Raw genomic sequence first — 9,106 nt, forward strand, 5'->3', positions numbered from 1 at the left:
ACTTTTTTGAGTATTTGTTTTATAGCTCATTTTTTTTTCTTTCCTTCTGGTAGTACCATACTATTATTATTCATTCTTGTCTCTTTCAACAGTTTGAGAAGATGTAAACATTTATATTTCAGCAGCACTCAATCTGTTAATATAAAATATTTTATCCATAAAACAAAAGTAATTTTCTGATTCAGTTTCATTTGTAGTAGGATTGAAAACTTTGGGTTCTATCATTACAAATATGGTTGAATAGCATAACACATCTCAGTTCAGAAAATGTCCTTTATTAAGTTCCTTCACTGGATCAGACACTCTGCTAATCTGCAGGAATAACACACATATACCCACACACATATGCACATACACACACATACAGTTTATGCCTTCCCAGAGCTTTTTGGGGTAATTATATAAAACCAAACCTTTTTTGCAATTAATTGTAAAAATTAACAATAAAAAAAGCATACAGTATTCTAGGATCCTTGTCAATGATACTAGTCAATAACTTAGTATAAGGCAGAGAAGAGAGGATGTTATGTAGAATATGAAGAATAAGCCAATACACAAATGATTTATTAAATGTGTTCACAAATAAAGAGTAGGGAAATTAAAAAAAAAAAGAGTAGGGAAATCAAGCACAGATCTCTCAAATCAAGTTATTGTACAAAATCACATATAATATAAATATACTCATATATTATATCATATTATATTATTATGTATAATCTAATCCTCTAAACATGGTAAGCCAAGAAATAATCTGTATATTCTAAATCACTTTATCCCCATAATTTATTTAGCAACTACCAATCACTCCATACCACATTCTCTATTTACACTGTATTTTATGACTCTTTGCAATATTATAAAAAAGATCCTTTCTTCATTCTAGAGAAGATAAAACTGAAGATGCTCAGCAGGATGAAAATCAAATGTCTCACAAGAGCAGAGCCAGGACCCCCTCTGGTTATGTCTAACTTCAAACCCCAGAATGTTAAGCACTATATGCATTTTCTTGCTCTTCATTTTCACTGTGTAGATACACAGGCCCAAAGATCCTATGGTTCCTAACAATTATAAATTTATTGTTATGTCTTCAAATTTTCTGAAACTACCTGGACCACATTTAATTGGACTTCTGTCCCCAGAAAGTTGACCAGGTAGCCTTGTCATTATGGGATTTCTTCCAGATTACTTGACAGATATTAATTGGGGAACTGTTTGATCAGCTCTTACACACGTGTTTGTGAAATACTATTGAATACTTTTTTTTCCACGTAAGCTAATTCATAGTTTTTATAGCTAGCAAAATCTTTAAAATATCTACATCTGGTGCCAAACTAAGGCATCATGCTCATGAATTTGGCTGCAATTCACAGATGCAATCTTTTGGAACCTGCCCCTGCTAGAGTAAGTATATACATATGCATTTCTTGTTTCCAGGTAGCAGAGTGATTCTCATAGCACCTATTTAAGTCAACAAATTGTTTTAATGTCATGAGTAGATACCAAAGAGAGTGAAATGATAGTTTGCAAAAGGTCTCTATACTGTGACAAATTCAAGTAAATCCCTTCTTTATTCTTGTTCAAACAATAAGCTATGAAAGAGAAGTTTCCATTAATTTTAAAAGCTCATGCTTTCATGTGGGTTAACTGAATGTGAGGGGATTTAAACAAAGTAAACAAAACAATGTATTATCTGTTACTTTCTATTCATTACCTGCTTTTAATTCTCAACCAATGCTCTCCTCAAAGATTCTTTTTTAACAGGAAGACTATACATTAGAAAAGCTCAGTTACCATAAGTCACAAACTGGAACCAAGTCTCAAAATGACCTGAAAAATTTCGTCTAATTTAATTGACATTTAAGCTAGAAGTACAATAAAAAAATACATTGGGGAGCACTTTTTGAAATTCTTATTTTATTTGTATGTGTGTGGCTGACCAGATTTCATCTAGTTTTGTTCAAAAGTCACAAATATTTGATAAGGAATCTTGTTTGGGAGGTTAAATGCAAAGCTCAGCCTATGTGGGTAGGTTCCTCTGCTAAAGTTAAAAAGCTCGAATCTTGATTTTTACTCTTTTTAAGATTTCTACCTTTTCATCCAAACACAATATTTCTAAGGTTTGTAGACAGGCCCATAAAAGTGAACAAGAAAAGGGGATTATTATTTTATAGCAGTTGTAAATAGAGTTTGGGGGAATAGTGAATACCTGCCTCAAGAAATCTTATAGACTTTGCCCATTTTTTATAAAGATTGATTTCTTTCCTCTCTCTCTCTATCTCCCTCCCACCATCCCTCCCTCTCTCTTTCTCCTTTTTCTCATGTACACATGCAGATTTTGCTGGCAACGAATATTTTATCTGGTGGAGGAAAATATCTTAGGGAGAATCTAAGTTGCATTAATAGTTTGCCATTCACATGAACAGGAAAATGATGTCTTACATTTCGTGTAAGACATTAAGACTAATTATAAGATAATTGCAAGAAAGACAATTCATTTATTAAAATGGACCTTAAAAAAACCATTACACATTTTGTAGAGGACCCTGATGTTACCCTTTCCTTCTTCCACCTCCAGCTCAGCTATTCGGATTCTGCAAGATTTGTTGTACAAGATTTCTACATCCTCTCAGGAGCCTGAGACCCCTGCCCGAGAGCATATTAAATATCTTCAACTTTTTAATAAAATAAAAATAAAAATAAAACTTCAACTTTTAAAATAAAATGGTTTAAGTACAATTACAGCACATCAACCAAAAGTAAAAAAATCATAAATATACCCAAGGAAATGGCAGACTGTTGAATGTGGCTCTGCTGTTCCTCTGTCACCTTCTTTTGTAATGCATTCCTGTATGCATTCATGTCAGAATAGTGATTCTCTCCCTGCTTTGCTTCTTCGTCTTGGAATTTTATTAATTTCTGTGTTTATTGATGTTTACCATCTCAATATGTTTATAAAATCAATCTTTTATCCTATATATTGAGATTGTAATGGACATTGCCCCCTCTCCTTGGGATCTTAGTGTCTGCTAGTTGGCTAGGTTTCCAAGAACTATCCTTGATTTATAAATATGTCCTTCTCCAGAGATGGGTATTTTCTCATTACTGTTTTTGCCCATGAAGTAGTGCAATCAATGCCTGATGTTAATACTAACAATGAAGGCAATATAAAACAACAACCAAAAAGTATAACCTTTTTGGAAAGTGATTTCACATACTTGTAAGGTCTTAAAAATTTTGTATATTTTGACTATTAGTAAACTATACCAAGGAAATCATTCAGATTAGAGGAAAAGAATAATACCTGAAGATCTCCATTACAACTTTATCCTCAATAGTAAACATTTGGAAGCAGTTTATTGCCGACCAGTACATGTTACATCAATTAAAGAAAGGTACATTATGTCAATTAAATACATTTGCTGTGTTTACTTAAATGGTATCTATGAAGACAGTGCAACAATACAAAAATAGGTTTACTATGATAGCTTCCACAGAAAACCATAAACTCGTGTACAGACACAAATCCATATAGGAATAGTGAAATATGTAATAGAATACTGGAAAAAAATTAATAGTTGGTTTATTAGAATGTTATTGTGGCTAATTATTTTTATTTTAATTTCTATTGGTATAATGCCATTTATGTATGTTGGATGGGACAATCAATGGTCATAATTCGGGTATATCATTTTAGAGAAATGTATACGAAGCAAATTGTAACATATAGTGTGCACAAGTTAAACACTGGTTATAAAGTTTATCATTAAAAACATATGAAATTATAAGAAATATATAGTATAACCAACCAAAGCTTAATCATTGCATAGCAGAAGCTACAGTAGCTTATTCATAGATATGTTCTTAAGGAGTTCGTTTCTTTTTTTAACCACCATCTTTGTTCATTTCACATTTGATTAAATTCAAAACTATTTTTTCTGTTTCTTTTTTCCTTTTTCAAGTTGTTTGGTAACAAAAAAGTATAAGTAGACTTGGTAGTGAAATAAATATCACAGTAGAATTTCTAAATCTCTTTTATCATGTACTACTTTGAAAAAAATCACATATTCATATAAAAAGAAAACGGAGTATGAAATTTTATATATAGAACTTCTTACATGTCTTGATCATCTCCACGAACCTGTCTTAGTCCATAGACCTGTCTTAGCCCATTAGGGCTGCTATAACAAAAATAACATACACTGGGTAATTTAAACAACAAACATCAATTTCTCTCAGTTCTGAAGATTGATAAAGTCACCAGCAGATCTGATGTCAGATGAAGGCCTGCTTGCTAGTTCAGAGATAGTCATTTTTTCCCTGTATCCTTGTTCGCATGGTCGAAGGGGTAAATAAGCTCATTGGAGTCTCCTTTTTTTTTTAATTAACATATAAATGTATTATGTGCTTTAGGGGTACAGGTCTGTGATTCATCAATCTTACACAATTCATAGCACTCACCATAGCACATACCCTCCCCAAAGTCCATCACCCAGCCACCGCATCTCTCCCATCCCCCTCCATCCCAGCAACCTCAGTTTGTTTCCTGAGATTAAGAGACTCTTATGATTTGTCTCCCTCTCTGGTTTTTATAAAGGCATTAATTCCATTTTCAGGGCTCTACCCTCATGACCTAATCATCTCCCCAAAGCCCCACCTTCTAATACGATCACCCTGGGATTCGAATTTCAATATATGAATTTGGGGGGAACACAAACATTCAATCCATAAGAGATCATGAGTCAAGTTCACTTGCCCTGGACTTAGAAACTGAAGCACAAGGAATTGTACAAATATTCCTTGAATGCCTGCTATGGGTCAAAAACTATTTCAGATTCTGTTTATTCAATGAGTAAGTCAGATGAAATGCTTGCCTTGTGAATCTTACATTTTATTTATAGGACAGACAATAGGGAAATGCACAAGTAAATAAACACTATAACTTGAAAGAGTAGTAAATACTATGAAAAATAAAAGTTTAAGACTTACAGAGTTGGTTCCTTTTCGGTCTTAGAATTAATAGGCTAAAATCATATAAAGTAATGATTTTACATTAAGAAGTACTATTATTATAGCCCAAAAAGTGTTTGAAGTGTTTAAAATATCTTTTTAACTTCTATAAGTGTATTTATCAGTTATTTCAAACAGATGTGAAGATTGTAAACTTAAAAAGGCCTATGGAATGAATATAGAAAAAATCCTCAAAAATGTTTTATATAATGTTAACTTGAAAATGTCTTAAATTATTACAGCTGAACATTATGAATCATTAATGTATATATCACAATTTGGAGTGTACATAAGTTGAATTACCCATGTTACTGTTTGATTGACATTTTACTACTTCCTCTTTTTATGGTTAGGCAAATACTTTCATATAAGTTTATAGTAGTTTTATATCTAACCCTATCCTTGGATTTATTGTGAAGAACTGCATCACTTATTTGACATCATAAAAGATACTGTGCTATATAAATACCTCATTTTGATAAACACAAAATATATCCTCTGTCCACAAGTTTATATATAGCACTGCCTCATACTTGTGTAAGTCAAGTGTATTGAGTAATGATATATTGTAGCTGAATTTTTAATATGACTTTAAAATAATATGCATACTACAGTGGTACCACGCAATTCCTACACAGGAACTCAGAAGAAAGACCAGTCCATCTTGGTGGTTCTGTGTATGGATTTGGGGCCAAACTTCTGAACTCGAAACCTGACTCTACCATTTAATTCCGAGTAAGTTTGAGCAAAATTTGTATACCTCAGTTTTCTCATGTATAATATGGATAAAACGTTAATATCTACCTCACAAGGTATTGAATGAGTTAATATTTCTAAAACACTGAGGATAATATATGATGTAAAGTAAATGCTACCTACGTTTTAATGACCGTGATGGTTAATTTTATTTGTCAACTTGAATAGACTGAAGAATGCCCAGGTAGCTAGTAAGACAGTATTTTGAGGTATGTCTACGAGGGTGCTTCTGAAAAGGATTAGCGTTTAGTGCATGAAGATACAAACAGAAAAGAAAGGCAGAAAAATAGGAAATTCTCTATCTTCTTGGGTTGGGATGTCCACCTTCTCCTACCAACAAACATAGGAGCTCCTGCTTTCAAACTCTGAGACTTAGAACAACTGTCCCTCTGCCTTCCTTCACCCCCTTGTCAGGTCTTCCACATGGACTGGGAATGAAACCATAAGCTCCCATTGTTCTCAGACTTTCAGATTTGGGTTGAATCACACCAAGAACTTTCCAGGACTTGCATCTTGCAGACAGCAGATTGTAGGACTTCTTGGCCTCCATAACCATATGGGTCAATTCCTGTAATGAGTCTCCTCTCACACATCTCTATACATCCTATTGACTCTAGATCTTTGGAGAACCTAATATGAACAAGATTATTTTTTTAATTCATTGTATCTGATCAAACTTCCAAGGGCACCCAGCCCACAGCCCCAAGTGGAGTTGCCTCCGTCCCCGGCAAGGGGCTCCAGCTGGAGCTTGAGGAGATGCTGGTCCCCAGGAAGATGTCTGTCAGTCCTCTGGAGAGCTGGCTGACCGCGCACTACCTCCTACCCAGACTAGCGGCCAGGGCCCCAGGGCCGGTGGCTCCATCCCTGCTCTATGAGTGTCCACCCAGCCCAGTGGGGTTAGGGGCCGAGCAGGGGATGGAGGAGGTCTCAGATGCCCCTGGGATGCAGTGCAAGAACGTGCTGAAGATTCGCAGGCAGAAGATGAATCATCACAAGTACCGGAATCTGGTCAAGATGACCCGGTTCCTGCGGCGGAAGGTGCGGGAAGGACGCCTGAAACGGAAGCAGATCAAGTTCGAGCGAGACCTGAGATGCATCTGGCTGAAGTCAGGCCTGAAGGAGGCCCCTGCAGGCTGGCAGACCCCCAAGAGCTACCTGAAGAGCAAATGAGGCTAGTGCTGCTCTTTCCCACCTCTGTTGCTGCCGATGACCCACTAATAAATGTTCAGGAACTATTCCAAGGGCAATAATACATAATACTTTGACATGGAAACAATGCAAAATTCTGTGTATACTGGAGAATGATATAATGGGAAACAAGTTTGGGGAAATAAACTAGGGTCAGATCAAAGTTAGTTAGAATACTTAAAAAACAATCTGAGGGTTTTGAAGGGGCGGGGGATGGGAGGTTGGGGGAACCAGGTGGTGGGTATTAGAGAGGGCATGGATTGCATGGAGCACTGGGTATGGTGCAAAAACAATGAATACTGTTATGCTGAAAATTAAAAAAAAATTAAAAAAATTAAATAGAAATGTACTATGTCATACATATTCTATAATGCAGTTGCTACACAGAAAAAGCAACTATAGATGTTACTTACTTGTACAAAAGAAGAAAAATAACAATTTTTAAAAAGATTTTATTTGTTTATTTATCTGTCAGAGAGAGAGAGAGAAAGAACATGCACAAGCAGGCAGTAACAGACAGAGACAGAGAGAGAAGCAGGTTCCCTGCAGAGCAAGGAGCCTGTTGCGGGACTTGATCCCAGGACCCTGGGATCATGGCCTGGACTGACGGCAGCACTTTACCAACTGAGCCACTCAGGCGTCCCGAAAAATAGTAATTTTCATAGGAAAAAAATAATTGGGCCACCTTGTGAAGGCCAAAGACTAGAAAATCAAAACAAGGCTCTTTGAACCTAGGTAAATGATGAAGATAAGAACAGGACAAAGGATTGAACTAATGGGGTGATAACAAAGACATTTCAAGACAGCATGGCTAAAATGTAATATATCATAGTTTTGTGGGGTTTTTTTTTTTTTTTCATTTTCAGTCCTGGAGAAGAGTGCATAATACATGTTTGTTAAATTATAGTTGTCATAATGGTTTCTGACCATTGACTTATCAGAAGTGAAAGAGGAAAAAGATTATACATAGATCTATAGTTTCTTTATGGGTATCTGCGGAGCCAATGATGTCACTGATTCTGAACATAGGTAGGAAAAAAAGCTTTGCAAGAGGAATGAGAAGTGAGGCTACTGAGCTTTAGGTAAGTTTGAAGCCTCATAAATCAGCATATTGCAGATGGTGCCTTTACTGTTAAGTAGCTCTCTTTAAATAACTAATTTAATTTAATTTGCATCGATGAGTTAAATTAACTTAATTTAACAATATGCTAGTGATGTACATCTTCTAGTAGTTTGCTTTTTTACTAGGAAAAAATGGGTATATATATTAACTAATTTTAATTCACTGAGTTCCTATTTTAATGGAATATAGTGCCGAGTGCTGTAAAAATCCATCCTGCTTCTGATGGGAAAAGAAATTTGGAGAGCAGAGAAAAGCAGGAAGAAAATTTCTTTTCAGAACTATGCCTTCAAGAATAGTTGGGGAGAATAGGAAGATCAGAGGGGATGGAGGGGAAGAAATCCAGACAGGCTTTAAGAGGCCAAGTTTTAAATGCAGCATAAACTAGGATTACAATGAGGATAATAGAATTTTGTAGTGTCTGCATTTATTTTTGTAGTGTGTTCTTTTTTTCCTGCTTTCTCCTTAAATTAAATAAAAGGCAGAATTTCACTTTGATCCACTAAAAAGCTAGTTAATGATCATAATTTAGAAGCTAGTGTAGGGCAATAGCTATTTATACAAATTATTACCCTAAGCACCTGCTCCAATTTTTTATGTATTATGCTAACAGTGTTTTTTGTCTTAATTAAAAATGTTAATTAGTGGTGATATAAACAGCAAAAGAAGAGCTGGTAACATATGCACAAGAATTCTACAATATGTGCATAATTTTTTTCAAACTGATGAACTAAGCATGAAAGCAATCTAAAACACTTATGAACAGTTGCAAATTTTCAAGTAAACTGAGACAATTCTCTGAGCATCAGATTAGGTTAACATATGATTGTTCTCTGCTTTCACATATTTTGCTTTGAGCCTAATTATTATACACTGCTGTCTTCATTTAAATGTTCTACATTTAGATTCCTAACATGCTTTTCCAGCATATTTTTGCACTTTGAATTTTGCTACCCTTGTCAACTCATCCAAACACCATTTCCTAAATATTTAGAAATTTCCCCTTTAAAAAGCCACCACTCACACATTGGCAGG

General features: G+C 35.0%; 1 pseudogene across 1 annotated transcript; it reads left to right on the forward strand.

Annotated features, from left to right (window-relative positions):
* Window positions 1-1,341: 1,341 nt before the first annotated feature.
* On the forward strand, window positions 1,342-6,997 carry LOC111148864 (annotated as a pseudogene). The gene is made up of 2 exons (XR_002640719.1): window positions 1,342-1,401; window positions 6,448-6,997. The product of XR_002640719.1 is annotated as an aurora kinase A-interacting protein pseudogene (transcript).
* The last annotated feature ends 2,109 nt before the right edge of the window (window positions 6,998-9,106 follow it).

The sequence above is a fragment of the Enhydra lutris genome, unplaced genomic scaffold (assembly GCF_002288905.1).
Source record: "Enhydra lutris kenyoni isolate GAN:26980312 unplaced genomic scaffold, ASM228890v2 scaffoldscaffold21, whole genome shotgun sequence".
Classification (NCBI taxonomy): Eukaryota; Metazoa; Chordata; class Mammalia; order Carnivora; family Mustelidae; genus Enhydra; species Enhydra lutris.